The sequence below is a fragment of the Schistocerca americana genome, unplaced genomic scaffold, assembly GCF_021461395.2.
Source record: "Schistocerca americana isolate TAMUIC-IGC-003095 unplaced genomic scaffold, iqSchAmer2.1 HiC_scaffold_15, whole genome shotgun sequence".
In the NCBI taxonomy this organism is placed as follows: Eukaryota; Metazoa; Arthropoda; class Insecta; order Orthoptera; family Acrididae; genus Schistocerca; species Schistocerca americana.
Genome location: NW_025725583.1, coordinates 3,031,929 through 3,044,530, shown reverse-complemented (window position 1 = coordinate 3,044,530; position 12,602 = coordinate 3,031,929). Strand labels below are relative to the sequence as shown.

General features: G+C 44.6%; 1 pseudogene; it reads right to left on the bottom strand.

The window, feature by feature from the left end:
• Window positions 1-9,034: 9,034 nt before the first annotated feature.
• LOC124569479 lies at window positions 9,035-9,152 on the bottom strand (annotated as a pseudogene).
• Between the last annotated feature and the right edge of the window lie 3,450 nt (window positions 9,153-12,602).

Below are 12,602 nucleotides of genomic sequence, written 5' to 3'. Positions count from 1 at the left end.
TGCTTGTCTTAACACTCTTATAAAGTGGCCTGATACATGTCTCCCTGACTAAAGAACATTATGTGAACCTACTATTTATAACACTATGGTGGTGCTAGGCATTTTTCGCAGAAACACTATTTTTCTACATTGTATCCCATTCCACATGCTTTTATTGTAGTGTAAACTGCTGGACAGTGTTCTGCAATGTACTACATTTAATAGCTATTCGTTGCTAAAGTTGTGGAAATGTTAGTTCTATACGAAAACAGAAATAGTGGTGGAAGCCTTGCTAACTTGTACCCAAGAAGATGTGAGTTCTGTCTGCCTATAGTTTTAATTATTTAATTTGAGAGTCGATTACATAGACTAAAACACGATTTACGATTTGGCAGACACCTTACTAGTTTTCTAAACTGCCCTGACCAAAGGACATAGTATTAGCAGTCTGCGTAATACTACCGTTTGTCGAAGTAGACAACCTTCAACATGATTTAAAAAAATACCCTGCAGAGTACTATTGTTAAGACATTTAGACCTGTATGCCTACACAGTTCCGTATCATTTGGTAACAAGCGATTTGCGATGTGGGAATATCATAACAGAGGGAACTTGTACATTACGCCAGCCTCTAAACGGGATGATTAGCATGGAAAATATCCAGTTCCATTACGACACAAACTCACTGTATCCTAACAGTTATAATTCACTATCTACACCAACATGTACGAAGCCTCTGCAATTCCAATTTTAGTAATATTACACTGATTTATGGATAAACGAGGGAAAAACAGTGTTCGGAAGAATTTGTGACAGTGACTGTGGAGCTTTAACGTAAACAGCAGGCATAAGAGGGAGACGACAGCAAATATGCATACTTTAATAAATATACGAAGTTAAAAGTTTCTGTGAAGTCATCGGGATATTTAAGTAAACGTCCCACTGTCCCACAGTGACCACCAGTGCGACTTCCAGGAGGAAAGTCGCTGCCTGCTAGACCGACAAACAATGACACAGTCTCCGGCACACCTTCAGTAAAGTTCAGTGAGCCGCTGCTGCCGGTGAGTATTCACTTCCGTCCAGAGCGCTAAGCGGCCGATGTGTGTTCAGCCGCGAGTCGGATTACGACGAAGCCTACCGCCTGTGTCACGGAGTTGCTAACAAGCGTCTGTGGAATCAGTACATTCCGTCTATTCCATGCAGAAGAGCTCTGCATGTTAGTGCCAATATTTGTGCCTCAGACACCACATCCTCTGTACAGCGTGTTGATGTATGATACACACGTGATCTGCAATCTTTTGCAAGTTGTGAGTCTCGAAGAATAAAACCCACTTTAGTTGAGATTGTGTCATCATTAGTTACTGTTTTACCACTGTTCGTTCCTAACTTCGAGCGGCGACCCAACGGTGGTGACGAGTCTCGTGAACCTACGGTGCTGTGTTTTCCTTCATCAAGGGCGACGTTAAGTGTATTTTGTGTGTATTAGCGTCAAGGAATTGTTATGCCTGTGCCACGACAAGAACTTTCTGTAAATGATGTGGTTCAGTTGCAGAGGCAACAAATTCAGCAACTTGGGCGGAGAGTTATTCAACTGACGCAAGTACTTTCAATGGCAGTTACAACTCAACATACTACGGGCACACCCAAATTCCGATAACATACGGCCAGTGAGGGGACTGGGCTGAATACCCACTCAACTTGTAGCGCAGTTCTCCGCCTACGACATAGCAGATACGAAGCGCAAAGATTATTTCCTTACTAATGTTGGTGTTTTATGTTGTGTGTCAAAATGTCTACGGACTCTTGGCCGGAGGACTTTGAGTGTTATTTGTTAGAAGTTATATGAGCACCTTGGCGCTCAGGTGCATGTAGCAGCTGCCAAATACAAGTTCTTTTGGCTTAGGAAGCAATCGGAACAGACATTTCAACAATGGCTCGCAGAACTAAGAGGTGTTACCAGACATTGCATATTTAAGTGTCCATGTGACGTCACACAAGTGGCGTCATACTCCGTGGTGTGATTACTCAGAATGTATGAGATGCACGCATGCACACTCCAATTTTGAAGCTACCATATCCTAAGTTAGAAACTGCCCTTTCTGTTACTGAACCTCAGAACGTTTTAGATATTGCAGAGGTAAATTTAGAGGCTCTGACCATTTCTGTAGTTCAAAGTACACAATGCACTCAGTTCTCTACTCAGAGGTCAAGCTGCAGGCAAAGCCCATTGTTAAAAAACAATCAGCCACGCCGTGCGCCTGCCACTTTGAGAGGTGGTATGCCTTTAGATGCACACAGTGACTTGCCCCCTCTCTTATTTATATCTAACTCTGAGTAATTCGGTTTGGGGAAGTATGGCCGAGTATTGTCATTACAAGGCTAGTATTGAGAACTCAGAAGATATGAATATTTTCCTCTCTAATTGCATGTGGTGCAAAGTTGGTACTGCTTCACATGTTGACTTCCCACGCAGCGTCTCTCATCACCCGGGTGGTCCGGTGACAGGCGGGTTCTGCCGATCTTGAAAGGGTTAAGCCGACGGGTGTGAGGGAGTCGAGTGCATGCTTTCCAGACGCCACATTGTCATAAGAGCGGCGGCGACACGCCCACAGGGGCCTGACGGAGCGGCTGGGCTAGAGATTCCGTTGCTTCGCAGAAACACAGTGAAAACACTTTCTGACAGACTTCCAGCGAGGCATGGGAATGATTTGTGTTCCCAGGCAGTCTTGGCAGGCAAATTCCCGCGTTTTATGCAAAATTATAACTGTGATTGGCTTGCTCAGAGGCGCAGAAATTGGCGCCAAGTATCTCCATTGGTGGAATAGTTGTGCTTCGGCAGTAGAGTGGAATTTTCCACCGGTTTTCGAGTTGCTGATTGGCACGTTTTAACCACAGCCACTGTCGTGGGGGCGGGAATGTTCTGTGTTCGGCTTGTACGGGTGCTCTTGAGAGAGTCGGCTCTCGCTTTTCGGTCAGAGTAGGTTACAAGACTGAGCTCTCGCTGCTCTGGACAGCCTGCCTTCCGTTGGTTGTCTAATATAGTTTCGTTTAATTGTAACTGTTTGATGAAATTGCTGAAGTTCCAACTTCAACATAACTTTCCGAGTACAGTTGGCAATTGAGCATTCTACGTACAAGCGGCCTACGTTGCCCGTCTTGAGCAGTTTTGGCTAAAGTTGACTGTATCGGAGTTACTGTGTGACTTCGCTTGTTAAAATCAATCACTATACCGTCAGTGATTGTGTAGCGAGCCTTCTTCGTCTCCCTCAGAGGCGCATTTGTGTTGCTAGAAGTCTTTAGTCTGGAGCAACCAGACCAGGATAATTTGTTTTGGGCTATACTCGCGACATTATCATCACCACAACGGGACGTCGAAGCAACCAGCCATCGCCTCCGGTATGCCAGATCGTGTCCTTGCAGTTAAGAAGACAGCTTGGTAATGTATGTCCGCAGCACCCACAGATTAGGGAATTTAGATATGTGACAATCAGAGCTCTGCATAGCGCGCCTGTTCCCGTCTTTTCTAATGTGGTTCTGTCTTGGGTGTTCATTGTCTGACTTCTCACTACAGTAGCAGCAATTAATGTTGGGTTGGCTGGGTGTTTCTCGTAAGATTTGAGTTGCAAGGAATTGGCTCCACATACCACTTGGTCATAAATGTCACAATCTAGTTTATGGACAACTTCACCTTCACAGCATTTATTTGAGTATCCAAGTTGGCGTATTGTAAATGTTTCATGTGTTATGTTTATTATTTTTCTTCTTGATCCATGTGCAACAACAAAAGTCGGATTTAGAAAAGGGGGGGGGGGGCTTAAAGCATCATTTCCATATGAAGATTCTAGAGGAATTTAGTGTTAAATACACTGCTAGCCCCGACACCTCGCAACTTTGCAGTCTAATATCTGGAAGTCGTTCCCGAAGTGCACGACCGTTAGCAGTGCCCACGCAGAGAGGCAAAATGTTTTTCCTGTGGCAAACGGGGCCATATTCAAGCGTGATTTCAAAACAGCCGTGGCAGGCGACAGTGAGACTCTACTTCAGTGTTCTTCAAAAGAAGTAAATGTCATATCAGTTGAGCCACTGGGGGAGGCCCAATCAGTGTTTTACCCTTAAAGTAAACAGAATCGTTCACAAGTGATCTGCTTTCAGAGAAATAAACTGTATGTACATCTACGTGTGGCAGAGCATTCTGTGAGACTACAATTAGACAAAGGTGCTTGCGTGACTTTGCTGAACAGAAATACTTATGAATTGTTAGGCAGCTCATGGCTACAGCAGCCTACTGCCATTCTGCCAGCATACAATGGACACAATATCCCAGTGTTGGGAGTGTGCAGACTGGCAGCAACATTTCTTAATGTTACTAGAACTTTACTATTTCATGTACCGTGTTCTCGGAACAGTCCGAACTTTTTTGATCTGACCTCACTTGACTTGTTTTACCTGGACATTCAGGACAATGTGTTGCCAGTCAATGCTACTGTTCCTCACAACTGTATTAATGAGTGATGTGACAATACAGAAATTTATTTCGAGAAGGCCTGGGGAACGCTGAAGATTTTGAAGCACATGTAACTTTAAAAGATAATGCACAACCACCGTTTCATAGTGCAGTCCCCTAACGCATTCGTGATCAGGTCGCTCAAGAATTGAAACTATGGCAAGACAGTGGTGTTGCTGAACAGTTCTCAGCCAGTCAGTGGGCATCTCTCCCGACAGTTATCAAAAAGCCATCGCGTGGGTTGCAGCTATGAGCAGACTTTGAAACCACTATCAACCCTCAAAACAGAGATGGACTCTTTTCCCCTTCTTCACCTGATGAACTGATCGACAGATTGTGACAGGAATGCTTGTTTTCCAAAATAAATTTCCCGGGGACATACTCGCAGTTACCCTTGAATGACATTCCAAACGGTTCTTTGTACTTATCACGCACTTGAGTCTATATCTGTTCCAGCTCCTCCCGTTAACAGCGAAGGTCCCTTCGTGTGTAAATCATTTAGATGACACTGTAGTTTCTTTTGGCACACCAGAGGAATATTTATCCAGTTTTGACTGTTTGTCCCAAGATCTTTCGGACATGGGAACCAAGTGTAATAAAGCGAAATGCTCATTTCTTCATATCATTAATTCACAGGGCATCCATCCAGCGCAATCGCACTTGTTGTCACTCAGGGATTTGACGGCGCCTCTTCATTTTAAGGAGCTAAAGGCAGTAATGAGCTAACCGACGCATTATTTCAAATTTATTCCTCATACAGTACAAACTGCTGCCCTGTTGAACCACCTACGCTAGAGAGGTGTTCGCTTCTTACGGTCCAAAGATTTTCAGGACGCATTCCAGCAACTTAAGGATGATCTTCTCAGTGATCGTTGTATGGTCCACTTTGACCAAGACAAGCCAGTAGTTTTAGCACTTGATGCGTCATCCTATGGGCTTGGATCGAAGCTATTCCACAGGATTGGTAGCTCTGACAGGCTTGTAGCCTTTTCTTCCAAAACTTTAAACAAGGCGCAGTGTAATCGCAGGCAGCTGGAAACAGAGGCGCTCGCCATTGTTTATGGAGTCACTAAATTTCTCCACTATTTGTATAGTCGACCTTCTATCTCATCTCAGATCACAGGCCACTGACAGCTTTGTTCAGCCACTCCAAGCCTGTTCCGCCACGAACAACACAAAAATTATTATGAAATTACAACGAAATTCAGACCATTAGCTGCTTACAGGCGTTGATTAATATCAACAGGGACAGATGAAAATGTGTGCCCCGACCAGGACTCGAACCTGGGATCTGCTGCTTACATGGCAGACGCTCTATCCGACTGAGCCATTTTTTTTCTTTTTTATTTATTATCAGAAAGACTTGGTACTATCATGACACTTCAGTAGACCATAGTCAAATCATCATGTAATAGAGGCTGCAAAAGGGAGAAAAAATTTATTACGAGAATAGAACAATAAATAAAAGAAAAAAAACGAGAACGTAGCCAACAAACCACCACCAAGCTCATAAGATATGTATCAATAACTATTTTGATATGGTTTTTTAGTAAATTTTAATTTTTTTATTTTTTATTTTGTGTTTTTTATAGTTCATAATTGAATCTAAAAGGAGTAGGAAAACGAAACAAGATTACATTCCAAATAGCAAACTAAGAAAAATTCCAAGTAAACTAGGAAAAGCTAAGGATCGTAGACGCACCCGTGTATCTATACTTCATCGATACACATTTGACAATAGAGCGATGCTGAGTCAAAACACAAAACAAAACGAACAGGGAAACAGGAGAGAACAAACCGAAGCAAATCAGGTGGGAAACATACATAGCAAAGAAAAACACTTATCATCAAAATGAATTAAATTAACCAACACCTTACCGATGAAAAACAAGATTCACCATGTTGGCGAAGAGGTCTCGGTATCGAGGCATTCGCAAGCATGTCCAATAGGCCGTGATCATGTACTGCATGACGTTCATGTGATCGTCCCCCTCGCCTTCTACAAAATAATGAACGAAATGTCCCAGCAACCACATAACGGTATGGGTTTTTGACTGTGGAAAGAAAGAAGAATCTGGGCGCACTATGATGTCCGTAGTGCAGGCAGTCTCAGAAGACCGAGTAAGGAAGGCCAATTGTGTCCTGATCCAACCACCAGTTTGCCTTATGACCTCCACAAGTAAAACGGTGTCGTATCGTACCGGGAGACGTACAACGACTACATAAATCCGTCTCACTAAGCCCAATGCGGAAAAGTCGCTCGTTCGTTGGAATCAAGTTATTTACGACCTTGTACCACGAGGACGCTACTCACATCGGCAAAATCGGAAGACTGATATTAAACCAAACTTTCGTTCAGGTTGTTTGCGGCGAGTCTCTTTCAACGAGGTTCGGGCAATGGACTGCTTCCTCACGAGTCTGTAGGAATTTAATGGTCTCCATATGATTTCAGCCCATAAATAGCTCATCGCAAGATAGAAGTCACGAATGTGTTTTAACTTATAATTTATGCGACCAATATCAATAGAGGGTTCAAGACTAGCGGGACAGACAAAGAAAAATAAATGAGACGTGAATGTGTGAGTTTCTTGAGTCATCGTCAAAATAGTACGAAGTACATATAGCATCTGCGACTTCCTGTATATATCAGTCAGGTCCAGCCCCCCAAAGGAGCGAGGCTTCGTGATCACCTCATACCATAAGCGAAATATATGTCTTTTCCATAAGAAACGACCAGAAAATTGTAGTTTCTTCGCTATTGTCGCAGGAAGCGGATAAACTTAGGCCGCGTAATAAGCTTTGCATAAGACATATGTATCCAGTATTCGGACTTTCTGGAGCAGAGTAAGAGAACGCCTTTCGTGCTCTAATACAGCTCTCTGAATTTTTTCCGTAGCAGACTTCCAGTTGAGCGCCACCATTTTGAGTGGACAACGATCAATGATGATACCGAGAGACGTATACAGATCCAGCGCAGTAGCCCATGGAACAACCGCATCATCAAAACCTCGCAAAGGAAGAAGCTTAAGTTTTGCACCTGAACTCCGACAAAAACTATTGATGACAGCCTTCAGTCGAGGTATCTCAGCAGAATTGCGAAGTAGAAGAATCACGTCATCCGCATATGCACGAACAGCTATAGTCCCGCCGGAAAGCGTCCAACCTGTCAGCTGGGATGCTAGCATGCGGAGTAGGGGCTCCAGGAAAAACACAAACAGCCACCGTCAGAGGGCTTCCTTGAGACACTCCCCTACGGATACTTATTAGGGGCGTTAGTTGGTCATTAACAACCACCGAAGCCGAAATACCCGTAAACAGATTTGAGAGCACTCGCCGCGTGTCAATAGTGAAACCAACTGCCTCCAGAATCGGAATCAGAAAGTCGTGATTAACACGATCAAATGCCTTACTGAAGTCTAAAAAAGCAAGAGCACAAGGGACGGACGTTACAGCAGCAACCGAAACCATATCACGAAACTTTAATATAGGGGTAAGAATGGTACGACCAGGTACGCAGCTTTGATGTTTTGTAACAATCGTATCCATCAAAGCCGACGTCCTACTATTAACTGCCCTCGCCACAGTCTCATAATCAAAGTTTAACAAAGTTAGTGGGCGAAAGTGATCAGGGGCAGCCGGTCCAGTGTGTATCGGGATTACAACAATTTTTCCCACTTTGAACGAGGGCGGCACTACTCTACCCTGTAACACCTCATTCAGAAGGGAGGTAAAGGTAGCACCCAACAACGGCCAAAGGCGCACGTAAAATTCCTTTGGAAGTCCATCTAGACCCGGGGACTTTTGATAAGGCGATCCCACAATAATTTTGTAAACTTTCTCAGGCTGAAAGGCAGCTAAGAGCGTTTCATTATGTTCAGATGTAATTGTCGTATACAAGATGCTGACAAGTGGGTCGTAAAAGGTTTTACTGGACTCCTCGATATCGTAGATTTCTACATAGTACTGGTGTAAGATACGCACTATATCAGCTTGCGCCATTACGATACATCCATCTTTTGTCGTGGGAGAATGAATACAAGTGCGTCGGCGACGGATCTGATACCGAAGCAAATGATATAAGGAAGTCAGTTCTTCCATCACCAATGATCGCGACTTCGATCGGATTATCAAACCTTCCATTTCCATTCTCTTCACGGTTAACAATTTTGCCTTACCAGCCTAACATCTGCAATTCGCAGAGGGCTTGATCCGAAGCAGCATAAAGTTCACGCAGGATGGAATAGTAATATTCATAAGTTCTCCGAAAGTGTCGCGCTTTGGCAGCACAGAAACGTATCAAAGTCTGCGTGAGCCTCGGTTTCGCTAGCTATATCCACCAGTCAAGCACTCCGTCTTCAGGCAACAAGTGGCCCAATGGGACCGTCCGACCGCCGTGTCATCCTCAGCTGAGGATGCAGATAGTAGGGGCGTGTGGTCAGCACACCGCTCTCCCGGTCGTTATAATGGTTTTCCTTGACCGGAGCCACTACTATTCGGTCGAGTAGCTCCTCAATGGGCATCACGAGGCGAGGCTGAGTGCACCCCGAAAAATGGCAACAGCGCATGGCGGCCCAGACGGTAACCCATCCAAGTGCCGGCCACGCCCGACAGCGCTTAACTTCTGTGATCTGACGAGAACCGGTGTATCCACTGTGGCAAGGCCGTTGCCCCATCAGTCAAGGGTGGAGGAGTATTTCCCAGTGGACCGTAGAGTATGCTCCCACACGACTTGCATCACGTCATCGAGAGAAGGGTCAGCTAGATGAGCGACGTTTAGCATCCACGGAGGGCGAAACAATTTGACTGGTTGCCATTCAAGATTGAGAGTTATGGCCACAGCACAGTGATCCGTAAAGGAAGCTGGGATAACTTCAACGTTAAGAATACTATCGCTCAGGAAGTCCGATAAGTAAAATCTATCTAACCTGCTACTAGAAGTCGCAGTAAAGTGGGTAAATTTAACTAATGTCGGGTATTTACATATCCAAACGTCTTTTAGGCGTAAGGAGCGGCCCAATTCATGTAATTCGAGACAGAAATTAAGGTTTGGAGATTGATCCACAGGACGCAATACACAGTTAAAGTCATCACTCAACAGAATACCCGGAGGACTCTTACGCAACAAATAAACAATATCCTCTTCATAAAAACGCGAACGATCCACCACGTGACCAGTGCCAGTAGGGGCATATAAACGAACCAAAGTAAGATTAAAAAGTTGACACCCTATGCCCCTGCCAGAATCCATTTCCACTTCAGCAATAGGAATGCTTTCATGAAAGAATAAGGCGGTCCCCGTAGAATATTTGGGTGCTACATTAAAGATCATACGAAAACCAGATAAGGAGAAATTACTAAATAGCACCTCCTGTAAGAAAACTGTGTCCGCACATGAATCATAAATGAACTGACGCAGCGAAGCCAATCGCAATTCTTATTCCACACGATTAACGTTTAAGGAAAGGAACATGTAGGCTTGGGTAATTGATCACAGCTGGACAGAGATGTACGGAATATCGGAGTAGAATTATGTAGACAGCTGAGAGTCAAGGTCCACTGTGGAATCCACAGTGGAATCACACATCGGGGGACCATAACCCACGCCATCGCAACCTATTTTCTTAGATTTCTTACAAGCCACCGCACGGTCAAGTTGTATACGCTGTTTCTGCCGGCTACGTGAGATGGCGGCCTCTGCAGACAGAGGCTTGGGTGGGGTCATAGGCACAGCTTCCTCCCCCTCCCCCCCCCAGACCTAGGGTCATGTAATGCAATGCCAGTCACTAAGGCGGAAGCATTCTGTGGAATTACCAATACAACAGGTGATACTTGGTCGCTAATTTTCTTCTCCTCGGGAGCTGCTGTAGGCGGCAAATACAGGAAGACGAAGGAACAGGAGGACACTGCATCGTCTTAGGCTGTAACGGAGGACACAAAGACGAATGGGGGGCTCCACTCCCTCTTCACACACAGGCAGCTCAGAAGGAGCCACTTCGCGACCAGGAGGGAGGTATAGTAGCATCAAGAGTAGCAGGGGACACAATCGATGCGGAGGAGGTTGGCGCAGAAGGTACAACCAAATCCTCACCATCACCTTCCTGAGTGCGATGTCGCTTGTTTGTCGCCGTTATAAGTTCTATCCTGGGGCCAATAGGATTCAGAACCTGTCGCGGAGGTAAAGGCGGAAATTCATTGACACGATTATCAGAACTGACTGTTTATACATTATAATCCGAAGCAGAAGTAGGTCCGACGGCGGGAGGAGAAGGAACAAGATCAGCAACCGTCAATTTGTGAAGCTGCACTAATGACGGCTTTAATACAAAAACCCTCCGCGGACAATTAGAACGAACATGTCCACTTTCATTACATAGGAAACAGGTTCCCTCTTGACCAGTATACATGATACTGATGCGGTAACCACACACTTGTAAATGTGATTATATATTGCGTTTGACATGCACTTCCAAGGAAAGAATTCCACTATAACACTGTAATCTGCGTTGAGTAGACCAGCGTTCACGACGGATGTTTTTCACGTTACCATAAGGAGTCAATATGCCCTTTAGAAAACTGTCATCAACTTCCGGCGGGAGGCTGAACACTCGAACATTGGTGTATTCGATTTCAGCATCTGCGAGTGACACTATACTAGGGGAATTATCAAGATGTCTGAACAGGATGTGAGAACCATGTCGCGACAGTAATCTTTCAGCATGAAAGATCCATGAATTTCATGTAAAACACGTACTCGTCAGCATCACAATGCCGCGCGGAGTGGCCGCGCGGTTAGAGGTTCCATGTAACGTGTTGCACAACCCCTGCCGCCAGAAGTTCGAGTCCTCCCTCGGGCATGGGTGTGTGTGTGTGTGTTGTTCTTAGCATAAGTTAATTTAAGTAGTGTGTAAGTTTAGGGACCGATGACCTCAGTAGTTTGGTCCCTTAAGAATTCACAGACATTTGAACACATTTCAGCGTCAAAATAAGCGGTGTGGACCTGATCAGAGTTCACATGAATTGTATCGAGAAGCCAATCGTGGATTTCTAGGGTCCCAGGCTGAATGTGTCACGTTGTTTTATCGAAGCGGAAAAGTTCATTGAGATGAGCAACCTCCTGCTGTAGTGAATCGCGCTGCTGTTGAAGTGAAAAGCGGCCTCCATATTATGCAGAAGACGTAACACAATCTTCTTGTGTGAAGCACCCATGTGCATTTCGCAGTGAGGTGTGTATGGAATGGGCAGAAGCTGTCGTGATGAGGGAGACATGGAAGACGCATTAATCTTCATGCCTTCTGATCTGGCAGAATGGCTTCTTGCGTCCAGCGTAGGAGACAGCATGCCTAAAGCCGGAGATTGCACAAGAAGATGATTATAGAGGTCCATAGGTAATGGAAAAATTTAAGAAAATCGGCCCCCAATATGGGGCCAAACATGCAGGCCATTAACAATCATCATGAAGGTGAGAAAACATTTTGCAGATTTAATTTCATATGACTCTGAGGCATGTCCTTCACATCCCGTAAAACACCACTTATATCCAAACCTGTGTTGACCAAAATTCCATACCAGATATCTTTTCAAACACAAATAATCGCGAAGATTCACATTTAGCAGAAGCTGTGGCATTGTCATTACAACTACAATCTTACTGGTTATACAACGGATATGCACGTCTATACACATCCGTTGTTGATATCTGGGAACCCAGACAGTTTGCAACATCATCTAGCATTTCGCCTGAAGTGTCTATGGAACCAACACCATTTGAATTTGCGTGGCTGCCGCTCGTCAATGCGCCGTACGCTCCTTGGGCTGTCAGCTGCCAGCTTGGCGTAGAGTCTTGCCAGTTCAGTGAGGATTCTCTCAATAGGTGGCTCTGGTGGTTGCACAGCCGAGACGAGACTTCAGTGACAGCGAAACATGGGAAGTGACGTAGTTGAAGGCGTTGTGAATATTGACTTTGAAGACGATATTTTAGATGAGGCAGAAATATCTGTGTTTGTTTTATGTTATTGTTTTTGTTGACGTGGTAGATGCTGCATAAATCCTTTTCAGCGATGAATTTTTTTAATAATTTCAATTTTGACAGTTATTTTTAACACTATATTTGATATGTAAG